The sequence below is a fragment of the Triticum aestivum genome, chromosome 1D (assembly GCF_018294505.1).
Source record: "Triticum aestivum cultivar Chinese Spring chromosome 1D, IWGSC CS RefSeq v2.1, whole genome shotgun sequence".
In the NCBI taxonomy this organism is placed as follows: Eukaryota; Viridiplantae; Streptophyta; class Magnoliopsida; order Poales; family Poaceae; genus Triticum; species Triticum aestivum.
Window position 1 is genome coordinate 486884402 of NC_057796.1, and position 23286 is coordinate 486907687.

The window sequence follows — 23286 nt, forward strand, 5'->3', positions numbered from 1 at the left end:
GCAAAATACTTACGGATCTGAATGTGACAGACCCGTTGACTAAAATTATCTCACAAGCAAAACATGATCACACCTTAGTACTCTTTGGGTGTTAATCACATAGCGATGTGAACTAGATTACTGACTCTAGTAAACCCTTTGGGTGTTGGTCACATGACGATGTGAACTATGGGTGTTAATCACATGGTGATGTGAACTATTGATGTTAAATCACATGGCGATGTGAACTAGATTATTGACTCTAGTGCAAGTGGGAGACTGAAGGAAATATGCCCTAGAGGCAATAATAAAGTTATTATTTATTTCCTTATATCATGATAAATGTTTATTATTCATGCTAGAATTGTATTAACCGGAAACTTGATACATGTGTGAATACATAGACAAACAGAGTGTCACTAGTATGCCTCTACTTGACTAGCTCGTTGATCAAAGATGGTTATGTTTCCTAGCCATAGACATGAGTTGTCATTTGATTAACGGGATCACATCATTAGGAGAATGATGTGATTGACTTGACCCATTCCGTTAGCTTAGCACTCGATCGTTTAGTATGTTGCTATTGCTTTCTTCATGACTTATACATGTTCCTATGACTATGAGATTATGCAACTCCCGTTTACCGGAGGAACACTTTGTGTGCTACCAAACGTCACAACGTAACTGGGTGATTATAAAGGTGCTCTACAGGTGTCTCCAAAGGTACTTGTTGGGTTGGCGTATTTCGAGATTAGGATTTGTCACTCCGATTGTCGGAGAGGTATCTCTGGGCCCACTCAGTAATGCACATCACTATAAGCCTTGCAAGCATTGTAACTAATGAGTTAGTTGCGGGATGATGTATTACGGAACGAGTAAAGAGACTTGCCGGTAACGAGATTGAACTAGGTATCGAGATACCGACGATCGAATCTCGGGCAAGTAACATACCGATGACAAAGGGAACAACGTATGTTGTTATGCGGTCTGACCGATAAAGATCTTCGTAGAATATGTGGGAGCCAATATGAGCATCCAGGTTCCGCTATTGGTTATTGACCGGAGAGGTGTCTCGGTCATGTCTACATAGTTCTCGAACCCGTAGGGTCCGCACGCTTAACGTTACGATGACGGTTATATTATGAGTTTATGTGTTTTGATGTACCGAAGGAGTTCGGAGTCCCGGATGAGATCGGGGACATGACGAGGAGTCTCGAAATGGCCGAGACGTAAAGATCGATATATTGGACGACTATATTCGGACTTCGGAAAGGTTCCGAGTGATTCGGGTATTTTTCGGAGTACCGGAGAGTTACGGGAATTCGTATTGGGCCTTAATGGGCCATACGGGAAAGGAGAGAAAGGCCCCAAAGGGTGGCCGCACCCCTCCCCATGGACTAGTCCGAATTGGACTAGGGAGGGGGGCGCCCCCTTCCTTCTTTCTCCTTCTCCCTTCCCTTCTCCTATTCCAACAAGGAAAGGAGGAGTCCTACTCCCGGTGGGAGTAGGACTCCCCCCTTGGCGCGCCCTCCTCCTTGGCCGGCGGCCTCCCCCTTGCTCCTTTATATACGGGGGCAGGGGGGCACCTCTAGAAACACAATTGATCAACGATCTTTTAGCCGTGTGCGGTGCCCCCTCCACCATATTACACCTCGATAATATCATAGCGGTGCTTAGGCGAAGCCCTGCGTCGGTAGAACATCATCATCGTCACCACGCCGTCGTGCTGACGAAAATCTCCCTCAACACTCGGCTGGATCGGAGTTCGAGGGACGTCATCGAGCTGAACGTGTGCTGAACTCGGAGGTGCCGTGCGTTCGGTACTTGATCGGTCGGATCGTGAAGACGTACGACTACATCAACCGCGTTGTGTTAACGCTTTCGGTTTCGGTCTACGAGGGTACGTGGACAACACTCTTCCCTCTCCTTGCTATGCATCACCATGATCTTGCGTGTGCATAGGAATTTTTTTGAAATTACTATGTTCCCCAACATAATACACATCACTATAAGCCTTGCAAGCATTGTGACTAATGAGTTAGTTGCGGGATGATGTATTACGGAACGAGTAAAGAGACTTGCCGGTAAACGAGATTGAACTAGGTATCGAGATACCGACGATCGAATCTCGGGCAAGTAACATACCGATGACAAAGGGAACAACGTATGTTGTTATGCGGTCTGACCGATAAAGATCTTCGTAGAATATGTGGGAACCAATATGAGCATCCAGGTTCCGCTATTGGTTATTGACCGGAGAGGTGTCTCGGTCATGTCTACATAGTTCTCGAACCCGTAGGGTCCGCACGCTTAACGTTACGATGACAGTTATATTATGAGTTTATATGTTTTGATGTACCGAAGGTTGTTCGGAGTCCCGGATGTGATCACGGACATGACGAGGAGTCTCGAAATGGTCGAGACATAAAGATTGATATATTGGAAGCCTATGTTTGGACATCGGAAGTGTTCCGGGTGAAATCGGGATTTTTCCGGAGTACCGGGAGGTTACCGTAACCCCCCGGTAACTTAATGGGCCTTAGTGGGCCTAGGTGGAAGAGAGGAGAGGAGGCCAGGGCAGGGCCGCGCGCCCCTTCCCCCCAGTCCGAATAGGACAAGGAGAGGGGGCGGCGCCCCCCCTTCCTTCCTCCCCTCCACCTCTTCCCCCTCTCTCCTAGTCCAACATGGAAAAGGGGGGAGTCCTACTCCCGGTAGGAGTAGGACTCCTCCTGGCGCGCCTCTCCTCCTTGGCCGGCGGCCTCCCCCTTGCTCCTTTATATACGGGGGCAGGGGGCACCTCTCGACACACAATTGATCAACGATCTTTTAGCCGTGTGCGGTGCCCCCCTCCACCATATTACACCTCGATAATATCGTAGCGGTGCTTAGGCGAAGCCCTGCGTCGGTAGAACATCATCATCGTCACCACGCCGTCGTGCTGACGAAACTCTCCCTCAACACTCGGCTGGATCGGAGTTCGAGGGACGTCATCGAGCTGAACGTGTGCTGAACTCGGAGGTGCCGTGCGTTCGGTACTTGATCGGTCGGATCGTGAAGACGTACGACTACATCAACCGCGTTGTGTTAACGCTTCCGCTTTCGGTCTACGAGGGTACGTGGACAACACTCTCCCCTCTCGTTGCTATGCATCACCATGATCTTGCGTGTGCGTAGGAATTTTTTGAAATTACTACGTTCCCCAACAGTGGCATCCGAGCCTGGTTTTATGCGTTGATGTTATATGCACGAGTAGAACACAAGTGAGTTGTGGGCGATATAAGTCATACTGCTTACCAGCATGTCATACTTTGGTTCGGCGGTATTGTGAGATGAAGCGGCCCGGACCGACATTACGCGTACGCTTACGCGAGACTGGTTTCACCGTTGCGAGCACTCGTTGCTTAAAGGTGACTGGCGGGTGTCTGTCTCTCTCACTTTAGTTGAACCGAGTGTGGCTACGCCCGGTCCTTGCGAAGGTTAAAACAGCACCAACTTGACAAACTATCGTTGTGGTTTTGATGCGTAGGTAAGAACGGTTCTTGCTAAGCCCGTAGCAGCCACGTAAAACTTGCAACAACAAAGTAGAGGACGTCTAACTTGTTTTTGCAGGGCATGTTGTGATGTGATATGGTCAAGACATGATGCTATATTTTATTGTATGAGATGATCATGTTTTGTAACCGAGTTATCGGCAACTGGCAGGAGCCATATGGTTGTCGCTTTATTGTATGAAATGCAATCGCCATGTAATTGTTTTACTTTATCACTAAGCGGTAGCGATAGTCGTAAAAGCAATAGTTGGCGAGACGACAACGATACTACGATGGAGATCAAGGTGTCGCGCCGGTGACGATGGTGATCATGACGGTGCTTCGGAGATGGAGATCACAAGCACAAGATGATGATGGCCATATCATATCACTTATATTGATTGCATGTGATGTTTATCTTTTATGCATCTTATCTTGCTTTGATTGACGGTAGCATTATAAGATGATCTCTCACTAAAATTTCAAGATAAAAGTGTTCTCCCTGAGTATGCACCGTTGCGAAAGTTCTTCGTGCTGAGACACCACGTGATGATCGGGTGTGATAGGCTCTACGTTCAAATACAACGGGTGCAAAACAGTTGCACACGCGGAATACTCAGGTTAAACTTGACGAGCCTAGCATATGCAGATATGGCCTCGGAACACGGAGACCGAAAGGTCGAGCGTGAATCATATAGTAGATATGATCAACATAGTGATGTTCACCATTGAAACTACTCCATCTCACGTGATGATCGGACATGGTTTAGTTGATATGGATCACGTGATCACTTAGAGGATTAGAGGGATGTCTATCTAAGTGGGAGTTCTTAAGTAATATGATTAATTGAACTTGAATTTATCATGAACTTAGTACCTGATAGTATCTTGCTTGTCTATGTTAATTGTAGATAAATGGCCCGTGCTGTTGTTCCGTTGAATTTTAATGCGTTCCTTGAGAAAGCAAAGTTGAAAGATGATGGTAGCAATTACACGGACTGGGTCCGTAACTTGAGGATTATCCTCATTGCTGCACAGAAGAATTACGTCCTGGAAGCACCGCTGGGTGCCAGGCCTGCCTGCAAGAGCAACACCAGAAGTTATGAACGTCTGGCAGAGCAAAGCTGATGACTACTCGATAGTTCAGTGTGCCATGCTTTACGGCTTAGAACCGGGTCTTCAACGACGTTTTGAACGTCATGGAGCATATGAGATGTTCCAGGAGTTGAAGTTAATATTTCAAGCAAATGCCCGGATTGAGAGATATGAAGTCTCCAATAAGTTCTACAGCTGCAAGATGGAAGAGAATAGTTCTGTCAGTGAGCATATACTCAAAATGTCTGGGTATAATAATCACTTGATTCAACTGGGAGTTAATCTTCCGGATGATAGCGTCATTGACAGAATTCTTCAATCACTGCCACCAAGCTACAAGAGCTTCGTGATGAACTATAACATGCAAGGGATGAATAAGACAATTCCCGAGCTCTTCGCAATGCTAAAGGCAGCGGAGGTAGAAATCAAAAAGGAGCATCAAGTGTTGATGGTCAATAAGACCACTAGTTTCAAGAAAAAGGGCAAAGGGAAGAAGAAGGGGAACTTCAAGAAGAACAGCAAGCAAGTTGCTGTTCAGGAGAAGAAACCCAAGTCTGGACCTAAGCCTGAAACTGAGTGCTTCTACTGCAAGCAGACTGGTCACTGGAAGCGGAACTGCCCCAAGTATTTGGCGGATAAGAAGGATGGCAAGGTTAACAAAGGTATATGTGATATACATGTTATTGATGTGTACCTTACTAATGCTCGCAGTAGCACCTGGGTATTTGATACTGGTTCTGTTGCTAATATTTGCAACTCGAAACAGGGGCTACGGATTAAGCGAAGATTGGCTAAGGACGAGGTGACGATGCGCGTGGGAAATGGTTCCAAAGTCGATGTGATCGCGGTCGGCACGCTACCTCTACATCTACCTTCGGGATTAGTTTTAGACCTAAATAATTGTTATTTGGTGCCAGCGTTAAGCATGAACATTATATCTGGATCTTGTTTGATGCGAGACGGTTATTCATTTAAATCAGAGAATAATGGTTGTTCTATTTATATGAATAATATCTTTTATGGTCATGCACCCTTGAAGAGTGGTCTATTTTTGTTGAATCTCGATAGTAGTGATACACATATTCATAATATTGAAGCCAAAAGATGCAGAGTTGATAATGATAGTGCAACTTATTTGTGGCACTGCCGTTTAGGTCATATCGGTGTAAAGCGCATGAAGAAACTCCATAATGATGGACTTTTGGAATCACTTGATTATGAATCACTTGGTACTTGCGAACCGTGTCTCATGGGCAAGATGACTAAAACACCGTTCTCCGGAACTATGGAGAGAGCAACTGATTTGTTGGAAATCATACATACAGATGTATGTGGTCCGATGAATATTGAGGCTCGTGGCGGATATCGTTATTTTCTCACCTTCACAGATGATTTGAGCAGATATGGGTATATCTACTTAATGAAACATAAGTCTGAAACATTTGAAAAGTTCAAAGAATTTCAGAGCGAAGTTGAAAATCATCGTAACAAGAAAATAAAGTTTCTACGATCAGATCGTGGAGGAGAATATTTGAGTTACGAGTTTGGCCTACATTTGAAACAATGCGGAATAGTTTCGCAACTCACGCCACCCGGAACACCACAACGTAATGGTGTGTCCGAACGTCGTAATCGTACTTTACTAGATATGGTGCGATCTATGATGTCTCTTACTGATTTACCGCTATCGTTTTGGGGTTATGCTTTAGAGACGGCTGCATTCACTCTAAATAGGGACACCATCGAAATCCGTTGAAACGACGCCTTATGAACTATGGTTTGGCAAGAAACCAAAGTTGTCGTATCTTAAAGTTTGGGGTTGCGATGCTTATGTGAAGAAACTTCAACCTGATAAGCTCGAACCTAAATCGGAGAAATGTGTCTTCATAGGATACCCAAAGGAGACTGTTGGGTACACCTTCTATCACAGATCCGAAGGCAAGACATTCGTTGCTAAGAATGGATCCTTTCTAGAGAAGGAGTTTCTCTCGAAAGAAGTGAGTGGGAGGAAAGTAGAACTTGATGAGGTAACTGTACCTGCTCCCTTATTGGAAAGTAGATCATCACAGAAATCAGTTTCTGCGACACCTACACCAATTAGTGAGGAAGTTAATGATAATGATCATGAAACTTCAGATCAAGTTATTACTGAACCTCGTAGGTCAACCAGATTAAGATCCGCACCAGAGTGGTACGGTAATCCTGTTCTGGAGGTTATGTTGCTAGACCATGACGAACCTACGAACTATGAAGAAGCGATGGTGAGCCCAGATTCCGCAAAATGGCTTGAGGCCATGAAATCCGAGATGGGATCCATGTATGAGAACAAAGTATGGACTTTGGTTGACTTGCCCGATGATCGGCAAGCCATTGAAAATAAATGGATCTTCAAGAAGAAGACTGACGCTGACGGTAATGTTACTGTCTATAAAGCTCGACTTGTTGCGAAAGGTTTTCGACAAGTTCAAGGGATTGACTACGATGAGACCTTCTCACCCGTAGCGATGCTTAAGTCTGTCCGAATCATGTTAGCAATTGCCGCATTTTATGATTATGAAATTTGGCAAATGGATGTCAAAACTGCATTCCTGAATGGATTTCTGGAAGAAGAGTTGTATATGATGCAACCGGAAGGTTTTGTCGATCCAAAGGGAGCTAACAAAGTGTGCAAGCTCCAGCGATCCATTTATGGACTGGTGCAAGCCTCTCGGAGTTGGAATAAACGCTTTGATAGTGTGATCAAAGCATTTGGTTTTATACAGACTTTTGGAGAAGCCTGTATTTACAAGAAAGTGAGTGGGAGCTCAGTAGCATTTCTGATATTATATGTGGATGACATATTGCTAATTGGAAATGATATAGAATTTCTGGATAGCATAAAGGGATACTTGAATAAGAGTTTTTCAATGAAAGACCTCGGTGAAGCTGCATATATATTGGGCATCAAGATCTATAGAGATAGATCAAGACGCTTAATTGGACTTTCACAAAGCACATACCTTGACAAAGTTTTGAAGAAGTTCAAAATGGATCAAGCAAAGAAAGGGTTCTTGCCTGTACTACAAGGTGTGAGATTGAGTAAGACTCAATGCCCGACCACTGCAGAAGATAGAGAGAAGATGAAAGATGTTCCCTATGCTTCAGCCATAGGCTCTATCATGTATGCAATGCTGTGTACCAGACCTGATGTGTGCCTTGCTATAAGTTTAGCAGGGAGGTACCAAAGTAATCCAGGAGTGGATCACTGGACAGCGGTCAAGAACATCCTGAAATACCTGAAAAGGACTAAGGATATGTTTCTCGTTTATGGAGGTGACAAAGAGCTCATCGTAAATGGTTACGTTGATGCAAGCTTTGACACTGATCCGGACGATTCTAAATCGCAAACCGGATACGTATTTACATTGAACGGTGGAGCTGTCAGTTGGTGCAGTTCTAAGCAAAGTGTCGTGGCGGGATCTACGTGTGAAGCGGAGTACATAGCTGCTTCGGAAGCAGCAAATGAAGGAGTCTGGATGAAGGAGTTCATATCCGATCTAGGTGTCATACCTAGTGCATCGGGACCAATGAAAATCTTTTGTGACAATACTGGTGCAATTGCCTTAGCAAAGGAATCCAGATTTCACAAGAGAACCAAGCACATCAAAAGACGCTTCAATTCCATCCGGGATTTAGTCCAGGTGGGAGACATAGAAATTTGCAAGATACATACGGATCTGAATGTTGCAGACCCGTTGACTAAGCCTCTTCCACGAGCAAAACATGATCAGCACCAAGACTCCATGGGTGTAAGAATCATTACTGTGTAATCTAGATTATTGACTCTAGTGCAAGTGGGAGACTGAAGGAAATATGCCCTAGAGGCAATAATAAAGTTATTATTTATTTCCTTATATCATGATAAATGTTTATTATTCATGCTAGAATTGTATTAACCGGAAACATAATACATGTGTGAATACATAGACAAACAGAGTGTCACTAGTATGCCTCTACTTGACTAGCTCGTTGATCAAAGATGGTTATGTTTCCTAGCCATAGACATGAGTTGTCATTTGATTAACGGGATCACATCATTAGGAGAATGATGTGATTGACTTGACCCATTCCGTTAGCTTAGCACTCGATCGTTTAGTATGTTGCTATTGCTTTCTTCATGACTTATACATGTTCCTATGACTATGAGATTATGCAACTCCCGTTTACCGGAGGAACACTTTGTGTGCTACCAAACGTCACAACGTAACTGGGTGATTATAAAGGTGCTCTACAGGTGTCTCCAAAGGTACTTGTTGGGTTGGCGTATTTCGAGATTAGGATTTGTCACTCCGATTGTCGGAGAGGTATCTCTGGGCCCACTCAGTAATACACATCACTATAAGCCTTGCAAGCATTGTGACTAATGAGTTAGTTGCGGGATGATGTATTACGGAACGAGTAAAGAGACTTGCCGGTAACGAGATTGAACTAGGTATCGAGATACCGACGATCGAATCTCGGGCAAGTAACATACCGATGACAAAGGGAACAACGTATGTTGTTATGCGGTCTGACCGATAAAGATCTTCGTAGAATATGTGGGAACCAATATGAGCATCCAGGTTCCGCTATTGGTTATTGACCGGAGAGGTGTCTCGGTCATGTCTACATAGTTCTCGAACCCGTAGGGTCCGCACGCTTAACGTTACGATGACAGTTATATTATGAGTTTATATGTTTTGATGTACCGAAGGTTGTTCGGAGTCCCGGATGTGATCACGGACATGACGAGGAGTCTCGAAATGGTCGAGACATAAAGATTGATATATTGGAAGCCTATGTTTGGACATCGGAAGTGTTTCGGGTGAAATCGGGATTTTTTCGGAGTACCGGGAGGTTACCGGAACCCCCCGGTAACTTAATGGGCCTTAGTGGGCCTAGGTGGAAGGGAGGAGAGGAGGCCAGGGCAGGGCCGCGCGCCCCTTCCCCCCAGTCCGAATAGGACAAGGAGAGGGGGGCGGCGCCCCCCTTCCTTCCTCCCCTCCACCTCTTGCCCCTCTCTCCTAGTCCAACATGGAAAAAGGGGGGGGGGAGTCCTACTCCCGGTAGGAGTAGGACTCCTCCTAGGCGCGCCTCTCCTCCTTGGCCGGCGGCCTCCCCCTTGCTCCTTTATATACGGGGGCAGGGGGCACCTCTCGACACACAATTGATCAACGATCTTTTAGCCGTGTGCGGTGCCCCCCTCCACCATATTACACCTCGATAATATTGTAGCGGTGCTTAGGCGAAGCCCTGCGTTGGTAGAACATCATCATCGTCACCACGCCGTCGTGCTGACGAAACTCTCCTTCAACACTCGGCTGGATCAGAGTTCGAGGGACATCATCGAGCTGAACATGTGCTGAACTCGGAGGTGCCGTGCGTTCGGTACTTGATCGGTCGGATCGTGAAGACGTACGACTACATCAACCGCGTTGTGTTAAACGCTTCCGCTATCGGTCTACGAGGGTACGTAGACAACACTCTCCCCTCTCGTTGCTATACATCACCATGATCTTGCGTGTGCGTAGGAATTTTTTTGAAATTACTACGTTCCCCAACAGTAACATAATATGTTACTGTAACATAGCGCATCTCAAGACAAGATGAGTCTACAAGCTAATAAATGAAGTCCCCTATGACACTACTATTATGTTCCTTTGCACTATGAAGATAGTAACTTAGACTAGTGTCATATGTATGACACTAGTATAAGTTACTATCCACTATGACTAGCCTTAGACATCTGCTAATCCTCCATACGGAACACAGAAATCTTGGCTAATTTATCCTTAAAATGCTTTGCTAATCCACACAGAAAACCATGAGGGTTTTGATGACACTCAAGGAACCAAAAGTATACTCTTCATTATTTCCTTCCATTGTTCTTTCCTTGTCAATTTGGGCATCTTCAACGCAAGCCGCTTATACGGGCGCTTAGAGAAATAAAATTATGCCATAAAACTAAAAAAACTATCCAAGCGCTCGTATGCTACAACGCAAGGCGCTAATAAGATGGGCAGGTGCGGCAGCGCCGTTATCCCGTAGAGTAGAAGTAGCTCAGGTACAACGCAAGGCGCTAATAAGGTGGGCAAGTGCAGCAGTGCCGTTATCCCGTAGAGCAAAAGTAGCTCAGGTACAACGCAACGCGCTAATAAGGTGGGTAGGTGCAGCAGCGCCGTTATCCCGTTGAGCAAAAGTAGCTCAGGTATAACGCAACGCGCTAATAAGGTGGGCAGGTGATAGAGGCAAAGGTGTCCCGTCTTTCGATGAGATTGTGGCTATCGTTTTGGAGGAAGTCGACTTTGACGATCCGACTACGAACGTGCGAGGACGTCGTGCATTAGCAATCGCTAAACCAACTCCGAGAGGTTATTGACCACGCCGGAGCATGATCAACCTGACGACGAAGGTCTGTTTCCTGCAGGTAAATGAAGAACAAGCAAGAAACTAAGATTGCAATCTGGATATTGCGAATATAAGAGGAAAGCTTTATTGATCAAGGTGGGGTTCTATGACGCCTTCGTCTGGTCGTTGAACACAAACGAAGTACGCGAAGTTGCAGCTATGGCGAACTTTAATCTAAACAAAACCCAAAGTCTAAACGACGCCCTAAGGGCTGTATATATGGAGGAAGAGGGGGGAATTTTGCCTCACAGTAAATATTCAAAAAAATGAGGGGGGGAATTTCGTGGCCCTTGGAGGAGGGGTCTGAAACCAACCCTAACTCTTGTTTCCCCACACATACGGACTCTAAAAACAGCATATACTTAAGTATTTGGAAAATACATGGGCCTGGCCCAATAATAAGGTGACGCAGCACCTAGAATAGCCTCTGAACGAAATTTATGAAGTGGCATCTTGTATATTTCGTCCAAGGCTTCATGCACTCCTTATGGTGGCTTCAAAGTCCTGAAATCATCACTTGTAACTCCGTTCTTGATCCCCTTTCGCATGCCATCATCTCCCTGCTTGGTCTTGCTCCAGTGTTCATCCCTCTTATCCATGCCAGGCCCTTCATTTGTAAGCAAAACTAATGTATCCAATTTAGGCAGCATCATATTCTCATGAACATTAGAATCATTACCAAGAAACGAAAGTACCTGGTAATTCAATTGGCGTGCGTGAGCTCTAGTAATTGGTCCAGTATGTATAGCAGCAGGGGCTGTGGGTGTAACAATGGTATTGATGTCGTCATCATCCTCCCCTTCTTGAAATGAAGTCGTCCTCGACGGAAGCTCATCTTCCTCACCCAAATAAGGCTTCAAATCTGCAATGTTAAAAGTGGGACTAACCCCAAAATCTGCAGGCAGCTCAAGTTTATATGCATTATCATTTATTTTATATAACACCTTAAAAGGACCATCAGCACGTGGCATTAGCTTTGATTTGCGCAAATTAGGAAATCTATCCTTACGCAAATGTAACCAAACAAGATCTCCAGGTGCAAACACAACATGTTTTCTACCCTTATCTCGAGCAAGTTTATATTTAGCATTCATACGCTCAATGTTTTCCTTAGTTAACTCATGCATTTTTAAAATCAATTCAGCACGTTCTTTAGCATCAAAAATAACCTTCTCCGAAGATGGAAGAGGCAACAAATCAATAGGTGCACGAAGTAGGAAACCATACACAATTTCAAAAGGGCACATCTTAGTAATAGAATGCAATGAACGATTATAAGCAAATCCAATATGAGGCAAGCATTCTTCCCACATTTTCTTATTATTCTTCAAAACAGCCCTAAGCATAGTAGACAATGTTCAATTGACTACTTCAGTTTGTCCATCAGTTTGGGGGTGACAAGTAGTACTAAAAAGGAGTTTAGTCCCCAACTTAGCCCATAAACATCTCCAAAAGTGGCTATGGAATTTAGTATCACGATCTGAAACAATAGTATTTGGCACACCATGCAAGCGAATAATTTCCCGAAAGAACAAATCAGCAACATTAACAGCATCATCGCTTTTATGACATGGTATAAAGTGTGCCATTTTCGAAAATCTATCCACGACAACAAATATGCTATCCCTTCCCTTCTTTGTTCGTAGATATATCCTCCCAAGGAACACCAGGTACAGGCAAAGGCATATATAAACCATGAGGATTGAGACGTGACTTAGCTTTTTGACATGTAGTGCAGCGAGCAACAAAATGCTCAACATCCCGTCTCATCTTTGGCCAAAAGAAATGTGTAGCAAGTATATCCTTCGTCTTCTTGATGCCAAAGTGCCCCATTAATCCTCCTCCATGCGCCTCCTGCAACAACAAAAGACGAATGGAGCTAGCTGGAATGCATAGCTTGTTAGCACGAAACACAAATCCATCGTTAAGAACGAACTTGTTCCAAGTTCTCCCTTCCTTACAATTCTGCAATACATCTTTAAATTCAGCATCATGCACATATTGATCTTTGATGGTCTCCAAACCAAATACTTTAAAGTCAAGTTGTGAAAGCATAGTATAACGACGAGACAATGCATCAGCAATAACATTTTCTTTACCGTTCTTGTGTTTAATGACATAAGGGAAAGTCTCAATGAATTCAACCCATTTAGCATGTCTACGGTTCAGTTTTGCTTGACTTTTAATGTGTTTCAAAGATTCATGATCAGAATGTATAACAAATTCCTTGGGCCATAAATAATGTTGCCATGTTTCTAAGGTCCGAACAAGAGCATATAATTCTTTATCATGAGTAGAATAGTTCAGACTAGGCCCATTCAATTTTTCAGAAAAGTATGCAACAGGTTTGCCATCTTGTAATAACACACCTCCTAATCCAATTCCACTAGCATCACATTCAAGCTCAAAAGTCTTATTAAAATCAAGAAGTTGGAGTAAAGGAGCATGTGTCAAGTTATCTTTCAATACCGTGAAGGCTTCTTCCTGTGCAGTACCCCAAACAAAAGGCGCATCCTTCTTTGTAAGCTCGTTGAGTGGTGCAGCAATGGTGCTGAAATCTCTCACAAAACGCCTACAGAAACCAGCGAGGCCAAGGAAACTCCTCACTTGTGTGACCGTTTTGGGCTGCGGCCAACTCTCAATAGCTTCAATCTTGGCTTCATCAACTTCAATCCCCTATGGAGTAACAACATAGCCAAGAAAAGATACTCGGTCGGTGCAAAAGGTGCACTTCCCAAGGTTACCAAACAAACGTGCATCACGTAGAGCAATAAAAACAGCACTAAATGTTCCTCCAAAGATTTGCTATAAATCAATATGCCATCAAAGTAAACTACCACAAATCGTCCAATGAAAGCACATAAAACTTCGTTCATTAATCTCATGAAAGTACTAGGTGCATTAGTTAACCCAAAAGGCATGACTAACCACTCATATAATCCAAACTTAGTTTTAAATGTTGTTTTCCATTCATCTTCCAATTTCATACGAATTTGATGGTATCCACTACGCAAATCAACTTTGGAGAATATTGTAGAGCCACTCAATTCATCAAGCATATCATCTAGCCTAGGAATAGGATGACGATAACGAATAGTAATATTATTAATGCATCTACAATCAACGCACATACACGACGTACCATCCTTTTTCGGCACTAAAATGATAGGAACAGCACAAGGACTAAGGGATTCGCGTATATAACCTTTGTCGAGCAGCTCTTGTACTTGACGCATAATCTCCTTCGTCTCCTCTGGATTGGTACGGTATGGTGCACGGTTGGGTAATGATGCACCGAGAATTAAGTCAATTTAATGCTCAATCCCTCGAATAGGTGGTAATCCCAGTGGCACGTCTTGTGGAAAGACGTCAGCGAACTCCTGCAAAATGTTAGTGACAGCAGGAGGCAAAGAGGAAGGCACGTCCTCGAATGAAAATAATGCCTCTTTGCACACAAAAGCATAGCAAACAGATTTGCTAAAATCTAGATCATCAATATCAGATTTGGTGGCAAGTAAACATGAACTTTTCAATTTAATTTCAGAAGCAACACTAGATGGTTTATTATTAGGCTTCATTTGTTGCTCAAATTCTTTTGCCACAATCTGATTTTCATTCTTATTTTGCACCTATTTTGCTTTATTAGCTCTATTAATATCATCTTTCAAAATGGAATCAGGAGTCATAGGAAGCAAAGTAATATTTTTGTCCTTGTGAACAAGAGTATACTGATTGTTTCTATCATGGTGTACAGAATTTTTATCAAATTGCCATGGTCTACCAAGTAATAAGGAACATGCTTGCATAGGTACCACATCACAATCAACATAATCAACATATGTAGAGATACTAAAATGCACACGAACAGTACGTGTTACCTTAACCTTGCCGCTGTTGTTGAACCATTGGATGTAGTAAGGATGTGGATGTGGTCTTGTGGTGAGAGATAGCTTCTCCACCATCTCCATTCTAGCCAAGTTGTTGTAGCTCCCTCCATCTATGATGACGCGAACAGAACGTTCCTTCACAACTCCCTTTGTATGGAACAAATTATGCATTTGATTTTGCTCAGCTTGTGTAACCTGCACACTCAAAACACGTTGAGCAACTAAAAATTCATACCTGTCAGCATCTTCAGCAGCCATGTATTGTGTCTCATGATCAGAATCATCTCCACCGTGTTCTTCATGTGTAATAAGAGCCAAAGTCTCCTCATCATAGTCACTGGCGGACTCATACCCACCATCCTCAGTAGCAATCATCACACGCTGAGATTTGCATTCTCTCGCAAAATGTCCTCTTCCCTTACAACGACGACAAATAATATCACTTGTGTGCCCTGTTGATGCCATGGAAGAAGAAGAGCTCTGCGCAGCCCTGGCAGGTGTGCTCTTGGCAGATAGTGGTGGTTGTGCCTGCTTTCTTGTATCACGACTGGAGGTGGCACCTGATGGAGGTGCTGGTGCAGTGGAAGTAGAGGATGCACGTGGTGTCCATGATGAAGATCGACCTGCAGAAAAGTTAGTTCGCGTCAATGCCTGTCGATCTTGTACTTCACGTTCAGCTTTACAAGCAAGATGGAATAAACGAGTGATATTATTATACTCCTTATACTGTAGAATGGTCTGAATCTCTCTATTCAATCCACCCATAAAACGCGCAAGCATAGCTTCATTCTCCTCAACAATACCATATCTAATCATGCCAGTTTGTAATTCCTGATAATATTCTTCTACCGAATTTTTTCCTTGTCTTCAACGCTGCAATTTTTGAATTAATTCACGTTGATAATATGGTGGAACCCAACGAGTACGCATAGCAGTTTTCAAAGTAGCCCAAGTAGCTGGAATAGGATATAATCTACAATGTTCAGACCACCAAACACATGCAAAGCTAGTGAAAACACAAACAGCAGCAGGAACACGTCTCTCCTCAGGATATTGTAAACATATAAATCGTTGTTCAGTTTCTAACTCCCAAGTAAGATGTATATCAGGAACATATCTAGACTCAAATGGTGGAATATTCAATTTCAGTTTAGGAAGATGGTCATGATCTTGTATCTGACGGAGAGCCCTACCATTGTGATTATTTGCATGTGGATGACCTGGTGGTTATGGTGCTGGTGGTTGCACGTAGTTCTGATTTTGATCAACCTCATCCTCGTAATCTCCCGCATAATCATCCTCCGCATCAACAGCAGGAGCCATAGCAGCACCAACAGTTTGGCCAGGCTGAAGAAGGACACGGCTCGCTCGGCGGAGGGCTGTTTCGCAACGTGGAGGTAGTTGTTGTTGTTGTTGTTGTTGTTGTTGTTGTTGTTGTTGTTGTTGTTGTTGTTGTTGTTGTTGTTGTTGTTGCAGAGGTGCGGCAGGTGCAGCCGGTGGTGGAAGACGCGCAAGCAGGTCATTAAATCTGTTATCGAGCTTTGTTTCGAACGTCTTCTCAAGGCCAATGATCTTCTCTATGGCCTCTTCAAAATTGTTCAGCACATCTTGCACCTGTTCAGTCATAATTTGCTGAAACTTATCATGAAGCTCCTTGTTCGTTAAGTTCTTCCAGTCAATCTCGTCGGCTTGTGATCCTGGCATGGTTAGCAGCAATATAAACACACAAGAATAGGATCCTACAGACTACTAACAAGTGGTGGTGGTGGTGGGTGTCACAAATCCGTCAAGCAAATCTCAAATTATTACCAGTTCTTACCCAGCAGCAGGCGGTGATCGGCAGCCGATGTAGTCAAAACTCTCAAAGCTTGGATAGAGCGATTACCAAGAGAGTCAAACGCACGATGTAGATGTATGTGGAGCTGGTAAGGCTTATAATATGGTAGCAAAAAGGATCAGCAATAATCAATTCAGAGATGCAAAGTTGAATAAACGCTCAATGATGGTACTGTGCTGGTCCTAGGCTAGACCGTGCTAGAGACGCGAGCCTAGAACACTAACAGAATCACGGCGCTGCACGTAAATAAGGGAGGAGCACACTCTGATTTTTTTTCCTTTTTTCACCTTTTTTTACACTTTTTTTTTGCTCTGCAACAAATTTTTTTCGAAAAAATCTACAAATGGTCTAAAAACTGCCTAGCCAGAATTTTCCAGACTTAGTTTTTTTTTTAGTTTGGAACTATTTTTCCTCTGCGGGTAGCACAGAAATTGGGGAGTCTGACTTGGTCACGACTCGAAGTATCGCGTGATCTGGAACTCAAAAACAAAGCAACAAATACTGTGCTCGGACTAGGACTGGTGGCGGAGATGAATCTGGTGGAACTCGGACTGGTGGCGGAGATGAATCTGGTGGAACTCAGACTGGTGGCAGATATATGTTGCAGGTGGACTCGAATTGGCGTGATGGCGGCGGATATGCGGTGGCGTATATGGACTCGGATTGGTGGTGAGTATGTGGTGATGGTATATGGCAGCGACGATGAAGTTGGTGTGGTGGTGGTATATGGCAGCAGCGATGATGATGATGCGGTGGTGATATATGGCAGCGGCGACGTGACAATCTGTGAACAGAACTCGAAACTCTAAAGGACTAGACGCTAAGACCAGCAAGTTGACACGACGATGCAGCCGCAAATTCAACAAAGCAAATACAGAAAAGATTATGCAAAGGCTCAGATTGGTTCGGATAGGATGAACTAACCCTAATTTTTTTGGCTTTTTTCGTAGACGATAGGTATGAAGAACAGACTCGATCTAAACTATGAAAAACTATAAAATCTAACCGAGCAACCTGAAAATCTGATACCACTTGATAGAGGCAAAGGTGTCCCGTCTTTCGATGAGATTGTGGCTATCGTTTTGGAGGAAGTCGACTTTGACGATCCGACTACGAACATGCGAGGACGTCGCGCCTTAGCAATCGCTAAACCAACTCCGAGAGGTTATTGACCACGCCGGAGCACGATCAACCTGACCACGAAGGTCTGTTTCCTGCAGGCAAACGAAGAACAAGCAAGAAACTAAGATTGCAATCTGAATATTGCAAATATAAGAGAAAAGCTTTATTGATCAAGATGGGGTTCTGTAACGTCTTTGTCTGGTCGTTGAACACAAACGAAGTACGCGAAGTTGCAGCTATGGCGAACTTTAATCTAAAGAAAATCCAAAGTCTAAACGACGCCCTAAGGGCTGTATATATGGAGGAAGAGGGGGGAATTTCGTGGCCCTTGGAGGAGGGGTCCGAAACCAACCCTAACTCTTGTTTCCCCACACATACGGACTCTAAAAATAGCATATACTTAAGTATTTCGAAAATACATGGGCCTGGCCCAATAATAAGGTGACGCGGCACCTAGAATAGCCTCTGGACAAAATTTATAAAGTGGCATCTTGTATATTTCGTACAAGGCTTCATGCACTCCTTATGGTGGCTTCAAAGTCCTAAGATCATCACTTGGAACTTCGTTCTTGATCCCCTTGCGCATGCCATCATCTCCCTGCTTGGTCTTGCTCCAATGTTCACCCCTCTTATCCATGCCAGGCCCTTCATTTGTAAGCAAAACAAATGTATCCAATATAGGCAACATCATATTCTCATGAATATTAGAATCACTACCAAGAAACGAAAGTACCTGGTAATTCAATTGACGTGCGCGAGCTCTAGTAATTGGTCCAGTATGTATAGCAGCAGGGGCTGTGGGTGTAACAATGGTATTTATGTCCTCATCAGCAGGTGCAGCAGCGCCGTTATCCCATAGAGCAAAAGCAGCTCAGGAGCTTGCTTCCAATTCTTGCGTCGACGCCAGACCGATGCCAGGAATTAAAGGCCCAACTGCCGATTCACCAGGACATGTATCCTGGCGCCCCGGCTAGCGCCCGCGTTGGGCATGCTCTTCGAAGATGCAACCTCGTCGTGGGAAGCTGCACCCGGTGACGCCGGGATCTACAACCTCTTGTCGGAGGAGCAACAGGGCTCATCGGTCACCACGGTATCGCCGGGAGTTCCAGCAAATGTGTCTGCTAATTCCAACAAACGGGAGCACCAGTTCCAGCACATATTCTCGCTGGTTCAAACATCTTTGGCCGCGGGTTTGCTGGGAGACGACGGGCTGTTTCCAACAAATGCGGCCACTGGTTCCGATGATGGCCGCCGTGCACCACCCATCGCGCTCATCTGTTGCAGTCGTCGCACGCTCTGGCAGTTCCGTGCTACAACCAGCCACGTGGGGAAACTGGAACCATCAGTGCTGCGAGCTGCAACCGGCAATGTGAGGATCTGAGATAGGACGGACGGCATGCGGCGACACACCGAGAATGCTGGAACCGGCAACATTTTTGGTGGAACCGTCGGTGCAGTGTGTTGCAACCGGAGAGTCCAAAGCTGCAAACTGACCACCGTGTACTGGGTGACCAAAAAAGCTTCAACCAGTGGCGCATTTTGCTACAATGGTTGCCGTGACAAACACAACATCAATCGATGGCACGCGGCGGAGCTGCATCTGATGAATTTTGTTTTGCTGCAACCGGCACCTGTTTTTGCTGTAACCATAGAGAGCGGGGGCCAAGCGTCGGCGCGTCAGAGCTACATCCAGTGTCCCAAAATGATACAACCTGCTTCGGGTTTTGCTGGAACCATAGAAATCTTTTCCCATGGGTGATGCAACCAGGGGGTTGCACTGGCGCGGCGCGGTGGCTACCATTGTGGCCGATTTGTTTTTGAGACATCGGCGACCCGAGGGACCAGCAGTGCGGCGAGCAGCGTGCTTCGAGCTCACTGGCAGCGGGGGCATGGCCGTGGTAAGCGCGAGCCACGCGGGGCATGTGCGAGCGGCGTGGGGACGAGAAAGCGAGGAGGAAGACGCGAGAGAGGGACGTCGCTCATCAGACGGTTGTCATGCATCAAATCAGAGGGCGGCGCGGGGCATGGCCCAAATTTGGGCTGGCCAACCGGCGCCCAAATCACTGCCCTTTGGACTAACATACCTCGCGTCTACGCGCCCATCTTCAGCATCGACGCGGACATGCGGGGCTTGCCGCTGCTGGACCGCCTCACGCCGAAGACGACGGGCGCGGGACCTGACCGACGGCGACGCTCGTGGGCCAGGACGGGCGGTTCGTGTGCGGCGGCATCGACAACGAACACCGGTCCAGACTCCAGACTGCGCGCTTGCCTCTGCCGAACGACCGCGAGCACCATGGATTCTCGTCGTGCACTCACTGCCTTTCCTCGTCGCCGCTGCTGCTGGTCTCGGGGCTGGCTATCATCTAGTACTACGTACTCACTGCCTTCCGTCATTGTCGACCGGATGCCTGCAGCGGTGCAGCCTACCAGCTACAACGTCGCGCGGACGCGGTGGGCGACGGACAGGACATGTACACGAGCGGCTCCTCCCTTTCCTGGGCATCGTCCCATTCAACCACGTCAACAGCCACCGCGCCGGACGGCCGCGTGCTCCCATCTCCGCGGGCGCTCCCGTGCGTGGCCACCTCCACCATGTGCGATCTGGGGCATGCTGCTCCGCACAGGAGCAAGTTCAATGGTCCGGGGCGCGCTCTCTGTAGCGATGCTACAACACGGGGTGTGCTTGCTAGCTACACCGCCGGATGAGGCAGCACCGACAGCAAGTGGCCACGTTTTTCTTTTTCTTTTTTGAGTTGTTCTAAACGGCATGGAATGCGGAAGTTTTTTTTTTAGGTACATGAACTGGAGAAGTTTTTGTTTTTGTTTTGAGGACATGAACTGGAGAAGTTATTATGCAAGATCAAGCAACGTTTTTGCTTCATATTTGTCGCGGCCGTGTGTATGTTTATTGCGTAATAAACCATTTATAACGGTAACTAATTACGCAACCAACCTTATGACGCGTCTGTTTGTAACATGTCTCTTTGGTTCGGTATTTTTAGGGAAACGTTTACTGCCGGCGGACCGGCCAACTCTTTGCGCCGGTCGAACGCTCGCTCGCAACATTGTGCCCATGTGTGTGGAGCCACGTCCCCGTACGTGGGGCCCTTGCACCGATCCATTGGTCTTATCCAGCCAGGGGTGAACTTCTTTTCTCCCCCAATTCCTCAACGCACACCATCCCACTCGTTCCTCTGCTCACCAACGCCATGGCTGCCCCTCTCCTCCTCCGCTCACCAACGCTATGGCTGCTCCTCTCCTCCTCCTCCTCCTTTGCGGCCGGCAGTAGCATGCCCGTCGTTCGTTGCCGCATTTTTTCCCGTTTGGGATCCCTGTGTGCTGGCGCCGCCGCCGACAGGATGTTGGAACCGGCAGTGGCGGATGCGACAAACCGCTGGTCGCCGGAGCTGCAACGACCTCGACCGGCGACATAGCGGTGGCACCACCGGTGCTGAAGAAGATGCGCGGACACCGCGGTGCTACATCAGGTACCAGCAGATGCTGGAACGGCGGCCCCCATTTGTTGGAACCGGCCATGGAGGGTGCTGGGACGGGCGGTATCGGTTTGCTACCGGAGACCATGGCCACGCCTGATGCTGGAACCGGCCACGGCAATGATGGAACCGACATTTGTGGATGCTACAACCGGCCATCGAATTGCTGGGACCATCTGCGACGGGATGCTAGAACGGGGCTATGGCGGATCCTACAACCATTGGTCCCCGAAGCTGCAACCGGCGCCGCGCGATGCGACGTCTGTGACGTTGCGGTGCTACATCGACGCCGGTGATTTTGCTGGAACCATCAGGCATTTTTCTTTTTGCTTCAACCAGCCATTGTTTTTGCTGGAACCAACAGCCATTTTTGCTGGAACATGCTATTTCCATGGATGCGAGTATGAAAACATTTTTTCTTCGTTGGGATCGACAAGTAATTTTTTATACAACCGGCAAGCAGTTTTGCTTCAACTAGCATATGTTTTTGCTGGAACCATCGGAATTTTTGGCTGGAGCCCGTGTTTTCTAGAGATGTTAGCATTTTTTCTTTTTTACTGGTATCGGTGAGTCAATTTTTGATGCAGCCGACGAGAAATTTTGCTTCAAACAACATCTTATTTTGCTGGAACCAGCTATTCCAAAGATGTGACAACCGTCGGTTTTCTAGAGCTGTGACGGGTCACCGCTGCAGCTGCAACGGTCACGACGGCGAGACACGCTGCAAGGTCACCGGGGTTGCTGGAACGGCGGTCCCGGGGGAAAGGGAGGAGGAGGTTTGATGCAACCCAGTAGCAAGGGCGGCGATCCGGCGAGCAGCGGCGACCCGGCCAGCGACATCGACCATGGCGACCGCAAGGTGGAGGCGCGGGGACCGGTCCGTAGATTTTTGGTCAACGGCCGTGAGATTCAGGAGGCAGAGGAAGGCGCAAGGTGAGCTGGGTGAATCGTTTTTTTTCTGGCGAAATCCGACGGCCGCGTAGCTCGCATCGTACGGCTGGGATGCGACCGATCATCCCCCATATTTTTAAGAGAAAAGTCTCATCCCTCAATTTTCAAACTAGACAAATTGCACCTTAAATTTTTCAAACCGGACAAATTTCGTCCTTCGAACCAGCCAAAGCGGTTTTCATGCTGACTCAGCATGGTTTTGTTATGGCATTATTTCTCTATCTTATTCATTCCATCTCTTCTTCCTTTCCATTCTATTATGTCTCTAGTGAGCATTTCATAATCAATTAGTGTGCGCCGGCTACCGAGGCACTGCCGTGGCATGCCGACGGGCTGTGCCCGCGCTCGAGAGTCGAGAGGCTCCGTCGCGCGACGTGTCCCTGTTGCTGTGCCGGCCGGAGGGCGTCATGCTGTAGCAGCAGCACCTCCTCCGCAGCTTGTCTCTGTAGCAGCATGGGGTGCCCGCCGCGCAAGTGCCGGAGCGCCCCCGGCGATACCGAGGAGGCCTGCCAGTAGGGGGTGGCCAAGAAGCCGACGAGGTCAGCGTGGGGCACAGTTACTGTCAGTCTGTCAGCGTGAGCCTCTGAAGCCGAAGCTTCAGCCCGTTCGTGCTGCTGATGCTCGTGTTGTTCGTCGTACCGCCGTCACGGTCACGACCAAGGGCAGTGGCAGCGAAGCCGCTGAACCGCCGACCGTAACTCCGCCTCCCGCCGCCCACCGTATTGGTAACGATGACCAGGAGACCGGCGCCGCCACCGACGCGTCGATGATTGAGCTCGGGGTGTGGACGAGAGTGCGACATCTCCTCTGGCGGTGGGTGTACGACGATGAGCTCCGGGCACCGCGTCGCTGGCCGCACCGTGCGCGCCGTCTCCATCTTTAACCACGCCACGCACTGTACCGCCGCCGACGTGCTCGTCTTTTAACTCCTAGCTCTGATGGCGCCGACGTCCTCCACGGCT